This window comes from Coregonus lavaretus, assembly GCF_964263955.1.
Source record: "Coregonus lavaretus genome assembly, chromosome: 25".
In the NCBI taxonomy this organism is placed as follows: Eukaryota; Metazoa; Chordata; class Actinopteri; order Salmoniformes; family Salmonidae; genus Coregonus; species Coregonus lavaretus.
In genome coordinates, this window is record NC_140012.1 from 9,686,183 (window position 1) to 9,696,617 (window position 10,435).

Here is a 10,435-nt window from a genome sequence, read left to right on the forward strand (position 1 = left end):
TGGTTTTCCTTTTGTAGTCCGTGATTGTCTGTAGACCCTGCCACATACGTCTCATGTCTGAGCCGTTGAATTGCGACTCCACTTTGTCTCTATACTGATGTTTTGCCAGTTTAATTGCCTTGCAGAGTGAGTAGCTACACTGTTTGTATTCTGCCATATTCCCAGCCACCTTGCCATGGTTAAATGCGGTGGTTTGCGCTTTCAGTTCTGCGCAATGCTGCCATCTATCCACGGTTTCTGGTTAGGGTAGGTTTTAATAGTCACAGTGGGCACAACATCACCTATTCAGTGAGGGGAAAAAAGTATTTGATCCGTGCAAAGTACAAAATCAGCAGGGGATCAAATACTTTTTTCCCTCACTGTACACTTCCTGATAAACTCAGTCACCGTTTCAGTGTATTCGTCTAAATTATTTTTACAAGCTACCCGGAACATATCCCAGTCCACGCGATCAAAACAATCTTGAAGCGGGGATTCCGATTGGTCAGACCAGCGTTGAATAGTCTTTAGCAGGGGTACTTCCTGTTTGAGTTTCTGCCTATAGGAAGGGAGGAGCAAAATGGAGTCGTGGTCAGATTTGCCGAAAGGAGGGCGGGGGAGGGCCTTATAACCATCCCGGAAGTTCGAATAGCAATGGTCGAGGATTTTAGCAGTGCGAGTACAACAGTCGATATGTTGATAGAACTTCGGCAGCCTAGTCCTCAGATTTGCTTTGTTAAAATCCTTGGCTACAATAAATGCATTACATTTTAGTCATTTAGCAGACGCTCTTATCCAGAGCGACTTACAGGAGCAATTAGGGTTAAGTGCCTTGCTCAAGGGCACATTAACGTCATTTAGCAGACGCTCTTAGCCAGAGCGACTCACAAATTGGTGCGTTCACCCTATAGCCAGTGGGATAACCACTTTACAATTTGGGGGGGGGGGGGGGTAGAAGGATTACTTTATCCTATCCCAGGTATTCCTTAAAGAGGTGGGGTTTTAAATGTCTCCGGAAGGTGGTGAGTGACTCCGCTGTCCTGGCGTCGTGAGGGAGCTTGTTCCACCATTGGGGTGCCAGAGCAGCGAACAGTTTTGACTGGGCTGAGCGGGAACTATGCTTCCGCAGAGGAAGGGGAGCCAGCAGGCCAGAGGTGGATGAACGCAATGCCCTCGTTTGGGTGTAGGGACTGATCAGAGCCTGAAGGTACAGAGGTGCCGTTCCCCTCACTGCTCCATAGGCAAGCACCATGGTCTTGTAGCGGATGCGAGCTTCAACTGGAAGCCAGTGGAGTGTGCGGAGGAGGGGGGTGACGTGAGAGAACTTGGGAAGGTTGAACACCAGACGGGCTGCGGCATTCTGGATGAGTTGTAGGGGTTTAATGGCACAGGCAGGGAGGCCAGCCAACAGCGAGTTGCAGTAGTCCAGCCGGGAGATGACAAGTGCCTGGATTAGGACCTGTGCCGCTTCCTGTGTAAGGCAGGGTCGTACTCTCCGAATGTTGTAGAGCATGAACCTGCAGGAGCGGGTCACCGCCTTGATGTTGGCGGAGAACGACAGGGTGTTGTCCAGGGTCACGCCTAGGCTCTTCGCACTCTGGGAGGAGGACACAGCGGAGTTGTCAACCGTGATGGCGAGATCATGGAACGGGCAGTCCTTCCCCGGGAGGAAGAGCAGCTCCGTCTTGCCAGGGTTCAGCTTGAGGTGGTGATCCGTCATCCATACTGATATGTCTGCCAGACATGCAGAGATGCGATTCGCCACCTGGTTATCAGAAGGGGGAAAGGAGAAGATTAGTTGTGTATCGTCAGCGTAGCAATGATAGGAAAGGCCATGTGAGGATATGACAGAGCCAAGTGACTTGGTGTATAGGGAGAAAAGGAGAGGGCCTAGAACTGAGCCCTGGGGGACACCAGTGGTGAGAGCACGTGGTGCGGAGACAGCTTCTCGCCACGCCACTTGGTAGGAGCGACCGGTCAGGTAGGACGCAATCCAGGAGTGAGCCGCGCAGGAGATGCCCAGCTCGGAGAGGGTGGAGAGGAGGATCTGATGGTTCACAGTATCAAAGGCAGCAGACAGGTCTAGAAGGACAAGAGCAGAGGAGAGAGAGTTAGCTTTAGCAGTGCGGAGAGTCTCCGTGACACAGAGAAGAGCAGTCTCAGTTGAATGACCAGTCCTGAAACCTGATTGGTTTGGATCAAGAAGGTCATTCTGAGAGAGATAGCAAGAGAGTTGGCTAAAGACGGCACGCTCAATAGTTTTGGAAAGAAAAGAAAGAAGGGATACTGGTCTGTAGTTGTTGACATCAGTGGGGTCGAGTGTTGGTTTTTTGAGAAGGGGAGCAACTCTCGCTCTCTTGAAGACGGAAGGGACATGGCCAGCGGTCAAGGATGAGTTGATCAGCGAGGTGAGGTAGGGGAGAAGGTCACCGGAGATGGTCTGGAGAAGGGAGGAGGGGATGGGGTCAAGCGGGCAGGTTGTTGGGCGGCCTGCAGTCACAAGTCGCAGGATTTTATCTGGAGAGAGAGGGGAGAAAGAAGTCAAAGCATAGGGTAGGGCAGTGTGAGCAGGACCAGCAGTGTCATTAGACTTAACAAACGAGGATCGGATGTCGTCAACCTTCTTTTCAAAGTGGTTGACGAAGTCATCCACAGAGAGAGAGGAGGGGGGGGGGGGGGGGGGATTCAGGAGGGAGGAAAATGTGGCAAAGAGCTTCCTAGGGTTAGAGGCAGATGCTTGGAATTTAGAGTGGTAGAAGGTGGCCTTAGCAGCAGAAACAGATGAAGAAAATGTAGAGAGGAGGGAGTGAAAAGATGCCAGGTCGGCAGGGAGTTTAGTTTGCTTCCATTTCCGCTCCGCTGCCCGGAGCTCTGTTCTGTGAGCTCGCAATGAGTCATCAAGCCACGGAGCTGGAGGGGAGGACCGAGCCGGCCGGGAGGATAGGGGACACAGAGAGTCAAAGGATGCAGAAAGGGAGGAGAGGAGGATTGAGGAGGCAGAATCAGGAGATTGGAGGGAGAAGGATTGAGCAGAGGGAAGAGATGATAGGATGGAAGAGGAGAGAGTAGTGGGAGAGAGAGAGCGAAGGTTGCGGCGGCGCATTACCATCTGTGTAGGGGCAGAGTGAGTAGTGTGGGAGGAGAGCGAGAGAGAAAAGGAAACAAAGTAGTGGTCGGAGACATGGAGGGGAGTTGCAGTGAGATTAGTAGAGGAGCAGCATCTAGTGAAGATGAGGTCAAGCGTATTGCCTGCCTTGTGAGTAGGGGGGGACGGTGAGAGGGTGAGGTCAAAAGAGGAGAGGAGTGGAAAGAAGGAGGCAGAGAGAAATGAGTCAAATGTGGACATAGGGAGGTTGAAATCCCCCAAAACTGTGAGGGGTGAGCCATCCTCAGGGAAGGAACTTATCAAGGCGTCAAGCTCATTGATGAACTCTCCAAGGGAACCTGGAGGGCGATAGATGACAAGGATATTAAGCTTAAATGGGCTAGTGACTGTGACAGCATGGAATTCAAATGAGGAGATAGACAGATGGGTTAGGGGAAAAATTGAGAATGTCCACTTGGGAGAGATGAGGATTCCTGTACCACCACCCCTCTGACCAGATGCTCTCGGGGTATGCGAGAACACATGGTCAGACGAGGAGAGAGCAGTAGGAGTAGCAGTGTTTTCAGTGGTGATCCATGTTTCCGTCAGCGCCAGGAAGTCGAGGGACTGGAGGTTGGCATAGGCTGGGATGAAGTCAGCTTTGTTGGCAGCAGAACGGCAGTTCCAGAGGCTGCCTGCGACCTGGAACTCCAGGTGTGGGGTGCGTGCAGGGACCACCAGGTTAGAGAGGCAGCAGCCACGCGGTGTGGTGCGTTTGTGTAGCCTGTGCAGAGAGGAGAGAACAGGGATAGGCAGAGGCATAGTTGACAGGCTGTAGCAAATGGCTACAAAAATGCAGAGGAGATCGGAATGAAATGAGCTAAGCATCTGGGAGAGGAGAGAGCAGGGCCTCCCTCACCAAAAACTTCTACCTCAGAAACTAAAATTGTTTCACTGAACCACCCGAACAAAAACTCTCCCAACTTCCACCTTTAGAAATCAGAATTGTTGTGAACCACAGCGGTTCAATGTTTAAAGGAATAGACTCAACCCACTTTATTCAGCTAGCTAACTATGACACCATAGCTAACTAGCAAGCTAGCATCCAATAACAATAACACACCGTTTAGCACCAACACTTGGTCACAACAAACCACCAATAGTGTGATAACACACTAAACAGATCATTCGTGTCTGTGTCAAGTTCCTTTCATGACGCAGCAATGATTAAACGTTGGCTAGCTAGGACAAGTATATTGTATTTGGCTACTACCGTACAGTTAGCTGGTCGTGTTGGGTAGCTAGCAATGGCCACTGTGTTGACTTTGTTTGAAGAACGGCTAGCTAGCTAGCTTCGTGCTACACCCGGCACACAATGGCTATTGTGTTGACTCTGACTCTGTTCGAACAGCCGGCACGGCCGAAGACACTGCCAAGACACACCAATAGTGTGATAACACACTAAACAGATCATTCGTGTCTGTGTCAAGTTCCTTTCATGACGCAGCAATGATTAAACGTTGGCTAGCTAGGACAAGTATATTGTATTTAGCTACTACAGTACAGTTAGCTGGTCGTGTTGGGTAGCTAGCAATGGCCACTGTGTTGACTTTGTTTGAAGAACGGCTAGCTAGCTAGCTTCGTGCTACCCCCGGCACACAATGGCTACTGTGTTGACTCTGACTCTGTTCGAAAAAACAGCTAGTTAGCTCGCTTCGTGCTACAGCCGGCACGGCCGAAGACACTGCCAACCTACAGTAACTAACCACAACAACCCACGATGCCTAGCTATGACGCCGTAGCTAACTAGCAAGCTAGCATCCATTAACACACAATTTAGCACCAATACTTGGCTACAACAAACTGCCAAGAGTGTGTTAGCACACTAAACAGATAATTCATGTCCGTGTCTAGTTCCTTTCATAACGCATAACGCAGCAAAAAATTAAACGTTGGCTAGCAGCACATTAACATTGGAAACAGCTCTCCACCGTTGCTAATCGTTACCAGTAGCTACCCGCTAGCTAGCTAGCCTCGTGCTTCGATACTAACCTACTATTACCTACGGAAACCTACAATAACAACAATACTAACCTATGATAAATACAATACCTAACTACAACTAACTACCTACCTACGATCTAATACATGGTTAAGCTTTACTCAACACCATATGAGAAGCTTACCTCCTGCTTACCTCCAGCTAGAGAAAAACACGGCTCGCAGACACGCCGGCGCGCATTCTGATGCGTGCTGAGAGTGTGCAGCCTCAGGATATGTGGTTTCCAGTTTGCATAAAGTCCAGTGAAGTTTTTTGAGGGCCGTCGTGGTATCGGCATGAGGGGGGATATACACGGCCGTGACTATAACCAAAGGAAATTATCTTGGGAGATAATAAGGTCTGCATTTGATTGTGAGGTATTCTAAGTCGGGTGAACAAAAGGACTTGAGTTCCTGTATGTTACTACAATTACACCATGAGTCGTTAATCATGGTGAGATATTTATTCCTGTCTGTGCGATGAACTGAGAACCCATCTGGCTGGACCGATTTCGACAGAATATCCCCAGAGAGCCATGTTTCCGTGAAACAAAGTATGTTACAGGCCTTGATGTCTCTCTGGAAAGAAATCCTTGCCCGGAGCTCGTCGACCTTGTTAACCAGAGACTGAACATTAGCGAGTAGTATACTTGGAAGCGGTGGGTGGTGTGCGCGCTTCCTAAGTCAAACCAGCAGGCCGCTCCGAGTGCCTCTCCTCCGCCGGCGATGTTTTGGGTCAGCCGCTGGAATCAGTTCAATTGCCCTGGGGAGAGCAAACAAATAATCTGCTTCGGGGAAAGCCGTATTCCTGGTCGAAATGCTGGTGAGTTACCGCCGCTCTGATATCCAATAGTTCTTCCTGGCTGTATGTAATGATACAAAACACTTTCTGAGCTAATAATGTAAAAAATAATACATAAAAAAACATAATACCGTTTCCTAAGAAATGTATAAGTTTCCTAAGAGCTAGTCGTGAGGCCGCCATCTTCGTCGGCGCCAGGATGACATCTAGACATACATGGGTTTCCAGTTCTCTTTCAAATACTAATTTCGATGTATCACATATGGGAAGTCGCCTAGCTGATTCACTACAGGAAGTAACCAATCACACAGCATCTAGACAGACAAGGCGCCACTCGCCCACCCACTGGTCATTTCTCACTCTCTTCCTTGCGAAGAGACAATACGCTCCTGAAGCTTTCCTCAGCTTGACTTGATGCCTGTATTCCTGCTTAAGTGTTCTAAGGCGAACCGACAGGTTAATGCTGGCGAACATAGGATCTCAGCTCTAGTCTCTTTGTATTGAACAACTGACTGAAAGGAACGTGTAGAAATAGCTCTTTTGCTTTTTCTACTCACTACGTCTCCACGGCTAGCTACTGAGACTTTAAGAGTGTGCTCCTAATCTCAGCTCGTTACCTGTATAAAAGACACCTGTCCACAGAAGCACTCAATCAATCAGATTCCAAACTCTCCACCATCGCCAAGACCAAAGAGCTCTCCAAGGATGTCAGGGACAAGATTGTAGACCTACACAAGGCTGGAATGGCTTACAAGACCATCGCCAAGCAGCTTAGTGAAAAGGTGAGAACAGTTGGTGCGATTATTCGCAAATGGAAGACCATAGTCACTAAGAAAACAATTGGTAACACACTACGCCGTGAAGGACTGAAATCCTGCAGTGCCCGCAAGGTCCCCCTGCTCAAGAAAGCACATATACAGGCCCGTCTGAAGTTTGCCAATGAACATCTGAATGAGTGGAAGTAACCACTGCTCCTGAGTGGCGCAGTGGTCTAAGGCACTGCATCGCAGTGCTAACTGTGCCACTAGAGATCCTGGTTCGAATCCAGGCTCTGTCGCAGCCGGCCGCGACCGAGAGACTCATGGGCGGCGCACAATTGGCCCAGCGTCGTCCAGGGTAGGGGAGGGAATGGCTGGCAGGGATGTAGCTCAGTTGATAGAGCATGGCGTTTGCAACGCCAGGGTTGTGGGTTTGATTCCCATGGGGGGCCAGTATAAAAAAAATATATTAAAAAAATATATATATAAAATGAAACTGTAAGTCGTTCTGGATAAGAGCGTCTGCTAAATGACAAAAAAAATGATTCAGAGGAGAACTGGGTGAAAGTGTTGTGATCAGATGAGACCAAAATCGAGCTCTTTGGCATCAACTCAACTCGCCGTGTTTGGAGGAGGAGGAATGCTGCCTATGACCCCAAGAACACCATCCCCACCGTCAAACATGGAGGTGGAAACATTATGCTTTGGGGGTGTTTTTCTGCTAAGGCGACAGGACAACTTCACCGCATCAAAGGGACGATGGACGGGGCCATGTACCATCAAATCTTGGGTGAGAACCTCCTTCCCTCAGCCAGGGCATTGAAAATGGGTCGTGGATGGGTATTCCAGCATGACAATGACCCAAAACACACGGCCAAAGCAACAAAGGAGTGGCTCAAGAAGAAGCACATTAAGGTCCTGGAGTGTCCTAGCCAGTCTCCAGACCTTAATCCCATAGAAAATCTGTGGAGGGAGCTGAAGGTTCGAGATGCCAAACGTCAGCCTCGAAACCTTAATGACTTGGAGAAGATCTGCAAAGAGGAGTGGGACAAAATCCCTCCTGAGATGTGTGCAAACCTGGTGGCCAACTACAAGAAACGTCTGACCTCTGTGATTGCCACCAAGTACTAAGTCTTGTTTTGCAGAGGGGTCAAATACTTATTTCCCTAATTAAAATGCAAATCAATGTATAACATTTTTGACATGCGTTTTTCTGGATTTTTTTGTTGTTATTCTGTCTCCGTTAAAATTATAGACTGATCATGTCTTTGTCAGTGGGCAAACATACAATATCAGCAGGGGATCAAATACTTTTTTCCCTCACTGTATCTCTATAAGCTTGGCACATCTAGCCACTGGAATTTTTGTTGGTTCTTCAAGGCAAAACTGCTCCAGCTCCTTCAAGTTGGATGGGTTCCGCTGGTGTACAGCAATCTTTAAGTCATACCACAGATTCTCAATTGGATTGAGGTCTGGGCTTTGACTAGGCCATTCCAAGACATTTAAATGTTTCCCCTTAAACCACTCAAGTGTTGCTATAGCAGTATGCTTAGGGTCATTGTCCTGCTGGAAGGTGAACCTCCGTCCCAGTCTCAAATCTCTGGAAGACTGAAACAGGTTTCCCTCAAGAATTTCCCTGTATTTAGCGCCATCCATCATTCCTTCAATTCTGACAAGTTTCCCAGTCCCTGCCGATAAAAAACATCCCCACAGCATGGTGGTGGCAGCAGGGTGTTCTTGGGGTGATGAGAGGTGTTGGGTTTGCGCCAGACATAGCGTTTTCCTTGATGGCCAAAAAGCATATTTTTTTAATTTAACCTTTATTTAACCAGGTAGGCCAGTTGAGAACAAGTTCTCATTTACAACTGCGACCTGGCCAAGATAAAGCAAAGCAGTGCGATAAAAACAACAACACAGAGTTACACATGGGATAAACAAAACATACAGTCAATAATACAATAGAAAATCTATATACAGTGTGTGCAAATGTAGTAAGTTATGGAGGTAAGGCAATAAATAGGCCATAGTGCAAAATAATTACAATTTAGTATTAACACTGGAGTGATGGATGTGCAGAAGATGATGTGCAAATAGAGATACTGGGGTGCAAATGAGCAAAATAAATAACAATATGGGGATGAGGTAGTTGGGTGGGCTAATTACAGATTGGCTGTGTACAGGTGGAGTGATCGGTAAGCTGCTCTGACAACTGATGCTTAAAGTTAGTGAGGGAGATAAGAGTCTCCAGCTTCAGAGATTTTTGCAGTTCATTCCAGTCATTAGCAGCAGAGAACTGGAAGGAATGGCGGCCAAAGGAGGTGTTGGCTTTGGGGATGACCAGTGAGATATACCTGCTGGAGCGCATACTACGGGTGGGTGTTGCTATGGTGACCAATGAGCTAAGATAAGGCGGGGATTTGCCTAGCAGAGATTTATAGACAACCAGCCGTAGCAAAATGCTTATTGAAATTCTCGATTATCGTAGATTTATCGGTGGTGACAGGTTTCCTAGCCTCAGTGCAGTGGGCAGCTGGGAGGAGGTGCTCTTATTCTCCATGGACTTTACAGTGTCCCAAAACCTTTTGGAGTTAGTGCTACAGGATGCAAATTTCTGTTTGAAAAATCTAGCCTTTGCTTTCCTAACTGATTGTGTATATTGGTTCCTGACTTCCCTGAAAAGTTGCATATCGCGGGGTCTGTTCGATGCTAATGCAGTACACCACAGGATGTTTTTGTGCTGGTCAAGGGCAGTCAAGTCTGGGGTGAACCAGGGGCTATATCTGTTCTTAGTTCTGAATTTTTTGAATGGGGCATGCTTATTTAAGATGGAAAGGAAAGCACTTTTAAAGAACAACCAGGTATCCTCTACTGACGGAATGAGGTCAATATCCCATCCAGGATACCCGGGCCAGGTCAATTAGAAAGGCCTGCTCGCTGAAGTGTTTTAGGGAGCGTTTGATAGTGATGAGGGGTGGTCGACCAGAGTACCTTCTTCCATATGTTTGGGGAGTCTCCCACTTTTGGCGAACACCAAACGTGTTTGCTTATTTCTTTCTTTAAGCAATGGCTTTTTTCTGGCCACTCTTCCGTAAAGCCCAGCTCTGTGGAGTGTACGGCTTAAAGTGGTCCTATGGACAGATACTCCAATCTCCGCTGTGGAGCTTTGAAGCTCCTTCAGGGTTATCTTTGCTGTCTTTGTTGCCTCTCTGATTAATGCCCTCCTTGCCTGGTCCGTGAGTTTTGGTGGGCGGCCCTCTCTTGGCAGGTTTGTTGTGGTGCCATATTCTTTCCATTTTATTTATAATGGATTTAATGGTGCTCTGTGGGATGTACAAAGTTTCGGATATTTCTTTATAACCCAACCCTGATCTGTACTTCTCCACAACTTTGTCCCTGATCTGTTTGGAGAGCTCCTTTGGTCTTCATAGTGCCGCTTGCTTGGTGGTGCCCCTTGCTTAGTGGTGTTGCAGACTCTGGGGCCTTTCAGAACAGGTGTGTATATATACAGAGATCATGTGACAGATCATGTGACACTTAGATTGCACACAGGTGGACTTTATTTAACTAATGATGTGATTCTGAAGGTAATTGGTTGCACCAGATCTTATTTAGGGGCTTCATAGCAAAGGGGGTGAATACATATGCACGTACCACTTTTCCGTTATTTATTTTTTCTAATTTTTTGAAAAACATTATTTTTTTCATTTCACTTTGAACTATTTTGTGTATGTCCATTAAATGAAATCCAAATAAAAATCCATTTAAATTACA